This window comes from Numida meleagris, chromosome Z (genome assembly GCF_002078875.1).
Source record: "Numida meleagris isolate 19003 breed g44 Domestic line chromosome Z, NumMel1.0, whole genome shotgun sequence".
NCBI classification, from domain to species: Eukaryota; Metazoa; Chordata; class Aves; order Galliformes; family Numididae; genus Numida; species Numida meleagris.
This window is the reverse complement of record NC_034438.1, coordinates 5,352,716-5,363,853: the sequence shown is the minus strand read 5'-3', so window position 1 is coordinate 5,363,853 and position 11,138 is coordinate 5,352,716.

Sequence of the window (11,138 nt, the reverse complement as noted above, 5' to 3'; positions counted from 1 at the left end):
CCTCTCCCTTCCCCTCCCCTCCCCTCGCCTTCTCCGTTCTTTTTCATTTACTCTCTTGCTGAATAATACAGTTACCTTATTAATTTTCTCCGTATGTTTAGTCTTGTCAAGATTGCCTCTAGCAAGGGATATTGATAGGGAAAGATGAGAAACATAAAAGGTTAACACAGAAGGGCAGATAAACAAATAGGGTTTGATCCAAAGCCTGTTTGAGTCAATGAGAGATTTTTTCATCGATTTCATGTGACTTTGGATCTGACCCATCAGGCATTTACGTATCAATATAGCAAAATGCTGAGGAGGTCCTATGAAATGTCAGTTGTCCTTAACTTCCATTTGTGTCACAAAGAGTTAAAGGGGTTCAGTGCCCTGGAGATTTGGAGTATTTTAAAGTTAATAAGAACATACACTGCTGAAAAAGGAACAAGAGACTGCTTACTTTACTTACAGCTTCTGAGAAATCCTGTTAAAGTCAATCAGATCAAGCAGGCACATCTGCTTTGGTGAATTAAGCACAGAGTGAAGAAAGGGACACAGGGACATAGCAGTTGGAATAGAAGGGTAAAAAAAGACAGAGAAAATCCAAGTTTAACATGAAAGTAAAGATTGGAAGAAAAAAAAGAGAGCGGAGGTTAAATATGTAGAAGGAGGATAAATATTTGGTTTTGTCTGATTTTTACCTTATGGGCACTGAGTATACAATAAGACTTAAAATATTATTTTATATTTTTCACTCACTTCTGTGCAGTTTCATTCTTACTACTTCTGATTTTGAACAAGTCCTGAAACTGCTTAAGGTCTTCAGGACATTTGCAACCTTCTGTTTCACACACCACTCTGGGAATCTTCCCTTGAGGCTATATTTGAGAGGCAAATGAATTCTGCTCACAGCTGGTGGCATAATATGAAAACTCTTTTTTCCTTTGCAAATTTAACCCTTTGCTATACATATTGTATCTATTCTCTTTGCTACTTTGTCAGAAAAGCTTTCCACTTATGAGATGTGAGTTTTTTCAGAGTCATAAGTTCACAAAATGAATGCATTATTAGAAGACCACTAGCAAGATGGGAAATACTTGGGAAAAGTAGAAGACTTAATTTGTGAGGTTACATCTTATTGTAGAATCATAGAATCAGAGAATGGCCTGAGCTGGAAAGGACCTCCAAGATCATCTAGATTCAACTCCCCTGTCATAGGCAGGGTTGCCAACCACTAGGCTAGGCTGCCCAGAGCAACATCCAGCCTGGCCTTGAATGCCTCCAGGGATGGGGCATCCACAACCTCCCTGGGCAACCTGTTCCAGTGCATCACCACCCTCTGAGTGTAAAACTTCATCCTAATATCTAACCTAAACCTCCCCTGTCTTAGTTTAAAACCATTCCCCCTATCACTATCTGCTCATATAAACAGTCATACCCCCTCCTGTTTATACGCTCCCTTCAAGTACTGGAAGGCCGCAGTGAGGTCTCCCTGGAGCATTCTCTAAATGAGCCCAGTTCCCTCAACCTGTCGTCATAGGAGAGGTGCTCCAGCCCTCTAATCATCTTGGTCGCCCTCCTCTGGACCCATTCCAAGAGCTCTGCAACTTTCTTGTAGTGGTGGTCCCAGGCCTGGACGCAGTACTCCAGATGGGGCCTCGCAAGAGCTGAGTAGAGGGGGACAATCACCTCCTTCTTCCTGCTAGCCACTCCTCTTTTAATGCAGCCCAGAACATAGTTGGCCCTCCAGGCTGCAAGCGCACACTGCTGGCTCATGTCCAGCTTCTCATCCACAGGACCCCCAAGTCCTTCTCCGCAGGGCTGCTCTCAAGGAGTTCTTCCCCCAGTTTGTATAAATATGTGGGATTGCCCTGGCCCAAGTGCAACAACTTGCCCTTGGCTTTCTGGACCTCATTAGGTTCACATGGGCCCACTTCTCCAGCCTGTCCAGTTCAATATCCATCTGATCTTGTAGGTCAATAATCCTAAAAAGAGTCAGGAAGAGGATTCATGGATTTTCACAAACCAAACTAGAAGGAACTTCCAGAGATCATACAATTTCTAAACTGTGCTTAAATTCAGTGCTGTATAGGAAGAAAAAAAATTCAAAAACAAACAAACAAACAAAAACAGAACCTCAGAGATGCACCTTGCACATAAGTGCTGTATAATACGCAATGATCAGCTACTGAAGCATTCTAGAAAGGACTACAACTAATTAAACTGAGTCAACAAACCATGAACATATTAATTCAGAATAAATATAAACAGTTAAATGTGACTGCATATGGAATAGAAGAAATATCATAAATACCAAAACTTGATGGAAAATATTTCTACTATAATGCCAGCTCTCCTAATTACATTCTGCCAGATGCTGAATGCGATCTTTTAAACTTTTTTACATAATCTTTGGTGATATGGAGAATAGCGTTGCTTTTGTATTCTTCAAATCTGAGTCATTCTCATGCTCTGGGCCAGAATAAGTTCTTTGTATTTGTTACATAACATGACAATCATAAGAATAATAACAACGCTTTCAAATTCACCTTAAACTGTGCACTGCATTTGTTTATATTATACTGTCAATATCTAAGTAGAAAAATCCAAAGAACTGTGAAAAAAGAGATTGTTGAGATGATATTTCTTTTTTGAATTTAGAATGGAAAAATGTGTTAAGAATCTTATATGAATAACATCTGCAACCATAAAGAAGGAAAGAAATATGAGAACATTTTCATAATATTTCTCTGAATTTTTAAAGCCTTCTAAATAAAGGCAGCAAAATAATTGGGGAAGACAATAAAATAACTGTCTCATTCTGATTTGGAAGTGTTGCAGTAAACAAGAACATATAGTACAGTTTACTAAGATTTCAGAGAAAATATTTTTTTCACTGAATATATTCAAAAGATCAAGTAGATTTAATAGATTTTTTAAAAATACACTTCATTATAAGTGATGTTATTCAAAAATCAATGTTGACTATTCTGTTGTCTTGGGGACAGGACAGTATTTTCACAAGTAGTCGTAGCTGAAATCATATGATGACTGATGAGTTCAATACTAAGATGCTGAAAATGGGGTTTATCACAACAGATTCCATAATTAGGTAACTTAAAAAAAATCATGTAAGTTCTCTCTATAAGTATTGATGAAAGATACATCTGGAAAGGACAATTCAACATGTAATGTATGAAAAATGGACTTGTCTTTTCTCTCTCTTTCTCCGGTCTTCTCTTTCTCTCTCTCTTGCTTTCTCATTCTCTTCCTCGATCTTTCACCTTTTTCTCTTTTCATTACAAAAATTATTAAAACTGAGAAACATCTGTTAAAAGCACTTCAGCTTACTCTTGAGTCCATCTGGTTGATGAGATTAACAAAGGAAATCCCAGTCTTTTGGCTCTGATATGATAGAAGCTGCCAATATTCTCATTCATTGTTTATATCAAGTTTATATCAAGAATCAACACGGGGGATGATAAAACACTGATCACTTTATTAATATCTAGTGGTTAAGAGTGGTCCATTAAAAGAAATCAACCTGAGAATCATTTATTCCATATGACTAATGATTATGTTATAGAGATATTCACAGTCGAGAGGCTAAACCTCTAGGGAAAAAAAAAATAAAATATATATATATATACACCTATGCACAGAAGAGTATTTAAGACAGTTGATTTCAATGAGATTTGGGTTTATACTTAGGAGATAGATCTTTTTTAGCAGATACAGAAGTGTTCACTCTTTGTGAATATTGATATATTACAAAACAATATATTTGTGTTGTTTTTACGCGCATTTCCTCCTTACTCAGTAAATTCAAACAATTATGTTTTCTTACCTCTTTTAGTAACCAACATAACAGTGAAGTGTTATTTATTTACTTATTTTTGAATGAGAACAAAAGCTGTCTTTCTGAAGCAAATTCCCACATCCATGCTCCAGGTTCCTTGGAAGCAGATCTTCGTTTGTAGCAGATTGCTAGTCTGCTATAGTTGTGCTTGTTTTTTCCTGCTCATGTACTCTATACACTATCTCTGTTATATAAAGAGGTCTGACACAGAGGTCACTATGGCGTCTCTGCTTGCGAAACACTAAGGAACCCATTTTAAGTTAAGAAGAACCTTTGTTATCACTGTTCTGCAGCATAATTATAATTTTGAGTTTTCTTCTCTTCACACGCTCCCCTAAATCCTTTCCATACTTCATGTTAGTATGAAAGTGACCTTATGGTGAATGATAATAACAATACATATCTGTGGTATCCATGTGATTAATACAGCAGTCTGGGAGTCACAAGGAGACTTATGGAATACAACTAAGATGTTTGAATACACCGACGATCTTTATGCCTTTTTCACCTTCTCACTAAATAAATTATCAGCTTAATGATAATGTCATTCAAATATCATAATTACAGCCAACTCTTTAAAAAACATCAATTCAAATGCTGAAAATGTAGCTGTTCTTTCTTTCTCTCTCCCTCTGCACTTTTCACCATTAGCTATTAATGCCAAAATATGGTCTTTATTCATTCTACTGACATAATATAAAACCAATGTAGATTTCCCATTTTTCATAAAATTTCCATCCGCACTATTAGTTTCATTGATAGCAGGCTGGAAAATGTTGTTAGGCTACAAGATGGACGACACTGCAAAACCTCAGCATGTTAAGAAGCCATAAAATTTTATTCAGTTCATTTACTGCTACAGTCCAGTAACCCTATAGTAACAGTGTGCTATTTTTATTGTGTATTTATTTAAAGGTTGAATATTCCCTCTGCTGGACCATCTAACCAAATTACTCTCATTTCCTAACGAACTCTGTTGGAGGAGGTGAAGGGTGTGCATCTGATCCATGGGTGCTTTTTCCTTCAGACCGTCTTGTGAGTGTGGTCTATTTTTTCATAAGAGATTGAAAGAAAAAAGTGCTAAGCAACAATCTGTGAATAAAAAAAAAAATTACCTTGAGGAGGAATGTAAGGATAAGATCATTGGATCTACAAAAGAAAAATTAAGGCTTTTACTGAGATATCTGCAAAGTGCCTCCACACATACATATCTTGAAAACATTTTACGAAGTTTGAACATCTTATTCATTTAATGGGACAGAGTTTTATATTCTACAATCTTGATGAACCACAAAAATGCCGCTGAAAATATATACATGTATGTTTCTTTTCTTATTGCTGTTGGTTTTCTTTAAAAATATAATTTTGCTTTCATTTTAGCAATTGGAGAAATAAGGAAAACAATCAAGACAAACTAAAGCTTCAAACACATTGACAGGAAGCAAGCTACTTTGTATTCCAATACTGTAAATTCAGATAGCTATTGAAAACTATGTACTTATGAGAATTTTCTATTTTTATTTTTTATATTTGCTAGCTCCGAAAAATGGCTCAAATCATTGAAAAGACCTATTATTTTGAAACCAGCTGGTTTGCAAATCACTTCTGTGTTTGTTTTGTGCGTGTGTGTTTGTTTTTAAAATGTATTTTATAGGCTTTTTCATAAAACTTTTTGCAATAAATGAATAGCTTTTAAAATACTGTTAAAGATTAGGTATCACCCCCACTCTACCCCCACCTCTCCCCCCTCAAAAAAGAAAAACAAACAGCAACAACAACAAAATCACATTCTTTGAATCTTGCAAAATAGACATTAAGGCAAATGACAACAGGTGAATGTAGTAAACAGATGGAAGGAGCATAAGACAAGAGTACAATGATTAGAAACAGCATGGTGAGCAGTGGTCAAAAGATGAAAGCTGCCTAGCTGTTGCTGACTTTCTTGTAAAGATCACAGCAGACAGGAGCTTCAAAGACTTCCCTAGCACGCTAATGAATTCCAAAACCACTGAGTAATTCTGCACAAAATGTTACCCATCCAACAGGCCAATGTCAGAAAGGTCTGAACTGTTGGGTACATGCAATATCACTTGAATAATGAGGCCAAAGGAAAAAAAATGCTACGCAATCATTCATGCTACTAAATTGTCAGGTGAGTTCCAGCTTAGGCTATCTATTACTCTCAGACCACACTCTTACAGAGTTTGTATAATTGTGGGCCAGCGGCCAAAAAAAGCAACGAACATTTGATTTGTTCTGTGAGAGGAATTAACGCCTGTGAGTGCAGCTTAGGCTGGACCTGCAAGTAGTTCATTTTTGACTTTATTTATGAACACAACTCTAGTCACTATCTGCTAATGAGTTAAAAATAAGGCAAGGTGCTTGTTAACTTTGATCACTAGTGTCACATTAGTGAATTGAGGAGAGAAAGAATTGCCTGACAGAGGCTGCTCCTCTCAGTGAAATTCTTCATAAAGTAAGCCATATGACAACAGGATATCCAACCTGTTTATCTGGGCTCCCTATTCAGCCAAAAAAAGTGTATCTAGGGAGCAATTAATCCCAACTATCTGCCATTTATCTTGCAACAGGATAAACTGTCCTCTGGAACTGCCTCATGTCTCTTTCTGCTGATTGCAGAAGGAACTTGGGTGGTTATTTGAAACAGGATGCCTGGCTTCCAGATGGGTATATTTAGATGAGATGATCTTAATGCATGACTAGAAGTTGCCAACTACACCTAAGTAATGAGGAAGAATCTGTTTAACATAGAATAAAGTAAATGTTCATAAATTAGTTATGAGAGCCTCATAAGGATCAGGGACAGCTGTGCGTACCAAGACATATCTTTAGCTGAAGAAGATGGCAAGCTGCCTTTTAAAAATTCCTGCCTGTATACTCTAGAAAGTTCTGACCAAGAAGTTTTTAAGAACACACCATATACAATGTGTTGTTCATGAAGACTCACTTTCACTGACTGGAAACACTAGAGATAGAAGAGGACAAATCATTTCTTATCTTCAATACATGTCAAATTCTGTGGGCACCTACATCCTGGTGAGACAGTAATTAAAAGACGAGACAGTTTGTATAGATATTCACTCAACAATATATTAAAATATAATTAGCAAAATAATTTCTTCATAGTTCTTCAGCTTGAAAATTTCCTTCGCTGGCATACAAATCATACATTACTCCCAGGAGCTGTACTAAGGATTATTTTTTTGAAAGATATTTAGTCTTGTTATACAAATTTCCACCAACAGTCAGTCTGCTAGCTTTCTTTTGAAATGCTCTACTGTTTTAGTTGCTCAGGAAATATTGTTTATTTTACAGGAAGTTGTATCATTTAAACATAAATTTTGATTTCAAAATACAACAAAAAGATGAACGAAAACATTGGAAATTGTTTCTAGGTGCCACAAATTCTTTTTTCTAAAAATGAAGTAGCAAGACGTAGAGTTCTTACACTAATTGCTAGGATTTTATACGGAACCATCAAAACCACATAAGTAATATCAAAAAGATAGACTGAAGGTACATAAAAAATAACAGAATCTTGAATGTGTAAATTCAATAATAATGTTAGATAAAAGTCTAAAATATATAACAATAAGACAGTTTAAGACCATGTGAAAATAATATGTAATTATGAAGTAGCATCTTTTCTCCTTTTCAAAATTTGTCAAAATGACACATCCTAGAAGAATCTTTCAGTCTTCTTGTACCTTGTATCCCCCCAAATCCCTCTCTCTGAATTGGAAAGATATGAATTTCATGGGTGGACTCTTTAATAGATGAAGAATTGGCTGCAGGATCAAGTCCAGAGAGTGGTGGGTGGGCCCAAGCAAACCTCATGAGGTTTAACAAATCCAAATGTAAGGTCTTTCACCTGGGTCGAGGCAACCCCCATTACCAATACAAGCTGGAGGATGAAAAGATTGAGCACAGCCCTGCAGAAAAAGACCTGGGGGTACTGGTGGATGGGAAGCTGGACATGAGCCACCAGTGTGCCCTCACAGCCTAGAAAGCCAACGGTATCCTGGGCTGCATCAAAAGAAGTATGGCCATAAGCGTGAGGGAGGTGATCGTGCCCTTCTACTCTGCATTGGTGAGGTCTCACCTGGAGTACTGTATCCAGAGTTGAGTTCTCAGTACAGGAGAGACATGGACCTGCAGAAGCACGTCCAGTGGAGAGCCACAAAAATGATCCAAGGTATGGAACACCTCTCCTATGAGGACAGGCTGAGAGATCTGGGGCTGTTCATCCTGGAGAAGAGAAGGCTGCGAGGTGACCTGACAGCAGCCTTTCAATATCTAAAGAGGAGCTTACAGGAACAAAGGGAACAGACTCTTTAGCAGTGTCTGTGGAGATAGAACAAGGAGAAATGGATTCAAGCTTAAAGAGGGCAGATTGAGTTTGAATAGAAGTAAAAAGTCTTCTACAGTGAGGGTGGTGAGGCACTGGAACAGGTTGCCCAGTGATGTGGTTGATGCCCTGTCCCTGGAGACGTTCAAGGCGAGGCTGGATCAGGCCCTGGGCAACCTGTTCTAGCTGCGGACATCCCTGTTCATAGTAGGGGAACTGGACTAGACAACCTTTAAAGGTTCCTTCCAACTCTACGAATTCTAAGAATCTATGATAATATCTAGATTTTTTTCATGGAGAACTGTTAGGTATATTCATTTGCTCTGCTGACTGTCTTCAGATTTTGAATATTGTTAGGAAAATTTTTATGACTGTGCACTGGAAATCTTCCCACATTCTTCTGAGTTTGTAGTTGTTCCTCCCTACCCTTCAGAGTGGAAATAGGAATGGAGTAAGATGCTTCTTTAAGATGGAAGGAGTAAGATGCTACTTTAAGATTAACTAGTTTTAATGTACTTATTTCAAAGGTCTATGTTAGACTAAGTTGATGTGAGAAATAGGTGAAAGATGTTATCCAAAGAAGAGGGAATATATTTTAAAATGAAAAGAGAAAGGTGTAACTTAATTGAACAGTGACTATGAGTACTTTCAAATTCTCATGAGGAGGGAACACTTAAGAATCAATATGTATTATAAACAATAGACTCTCATTGCGAAATGTCTCATACTTTCCACAACAGTAACTATGAAGATCAAAACTGAACTGCTGACCAGCAAAATAAATAAATAAATAAATAAAAGAGATAAATTTAAATAAGAAAGCAAGACTGCACTCAGCTGCAACTGAATTTTGTGTTTTTGAGATGGATAATTGCCTCAGTCAAGAAATAAGGTCCTGCTTTTCAGAAGAATGAAATACCAGACACCTTGTAATGCAGTCCTTTCAAATACAAAGAGCTCCATGGGACTGTGAAGAATAAGTATGTTGCTACTGAAGACTGAAATGATATACTACAGTGAAACAGCAAGGCCGGTGTGAAATGAGCAAACTCCAGATTTCCCTTTTGACTGGTAATTTAAGAGATAAATAAGGAAAACAAGGATTAGAACACAGACCTCCTCTCTCCCAGTGGAGTATCAGAGGCATTAAGCTTCCAAATTGTGTTTTCTTTTTTATGCTCTTTCTCTATGAATATTGATGAGCCAGTGTGTAGCCAGGAATGCCTCAACAAGAGTAATGAATTTACTAATATTTGGGGGGATAATGTCCATCCTTGGTTAATGGAAGTTGTAGAATTAAACCCATTCAGGCTTTTGAAGCTGATTATTAAGAAGGAGCTTTAAGTACTTAGTTACGTACAAGGAAAGACAAAAACCAGAAATAAATCAAGAAAATTGCAGAAAATTTTACCTCTTGTTTCATAACAAAATTCCCAGACCTACATAATATTCATCTTTCTAAGTTCTGTTTTAAACAATGAAATGTGACATGTAATGTCCCTGTAAAGATCCTTTATATATAAAAACTAAATATATCAAATATTCAATACTTGTTCTCTCTAAATATCTGCGAACCTGGGTGGTAAATATTTACTCCGATCTAACAGCAATTTTTGAAGCAAAAAAGAATGGAAGTATATCAAAACCACCAAAATGGAGAAAAAGAAAAGAAAACAAAAAAAAAAAAAAACAGAGATCCTGCAAAAAGTACAAAAGAAAAAAATTTGTAAACTTACAAAACAGTACAAAAAAAAAAAAAAAAAAAAAGGTCAGAATATCATGAAGAAAAGAGGACAAGTACCAGCCACAGAAGAGCTTTTTATCAATCAACATATCCAAGATACATTTCAGGGAAAAATAAAATAAAACAGCAAGACTATTATTCAGAAAGAAGATTTTTTTTGCCCCAGGGCTGTAGCTCAGGCTGGGGCTCATCAACCCTTGCTCCCTGCTGACTTAAAGAGAAGAATTTCAAATAAGAGTGTTCGAAGAACAAAAGACATGAATCTCAAAGCAACTAATGAAAGAAAAGGATAAGAAAGCTCCACCTCCCATCCTGAGCTAACCAAAGAAATAGCAAAAAATGTATAAGCACAGAAAATCTTCTTCCTTTTCTTTTGCAAACACTTGAGGAGAAAGAAAAATGGCAAGGCAAGGCAAAGACAAGGCAATGCAAGACAAAGCAAATACAAGGCAAGGCAAGATAAGGTAAGGAAGGCAAAGGCAAGGCAAAGGCAAGGGAAGGCAAAGCAGGACAAGGAAAAAGATTCCTGGATGAAAACTTCAAAGAAATCAAAGAAAACTAGGCAGAGAAAGTCTCCTTGAATACATTGTTCTATGCATGAAAGTGTGCAAGCCCTTCTCTTCATTGTCTCTAAAGATATTTGAAGAGATGTTTTCTGAAGAAAGAAATACCACTTAAAAATAAAGAATTCTGATTGGTGCATAATTCATATGCCTGTTTCTGTACCTCTTTCTTCCAGCAAATATTATTTATACAAAAATCATTACTAATATTTTTTAGGTGATGTCCTAATTATCTCTGAAGTCTTTTCAAGTTATATGCTATACCATAACTTTTCTTCTTCAATTTCAATGTGTTCAGGTATTTTTTTGCAACAGGTAACTTTCAGTTTAAGAAATATTGCTTTCATTAGTAGACTTTTATCTGAGCTATTCAGAAATATATGGTCCTGTGTTCAGTGTGACAATGAATTACAGTGTGGAGTGATGAGGAAAATCATATCAAAGCTGCTTTATCCAAGTGAACATTAAAGACAAGGTTTTGTGTGAGAACCTAACATTCAGAAAATGACTGGGGAAAGACTGCAAATTTTTTTTTACTTTTAGAAACAAAAGCACTAAGTCATGATACATCCTGAAATGTCACTGAACATTATTATTATTTTTTAATAGAAAAGAAAATCATTA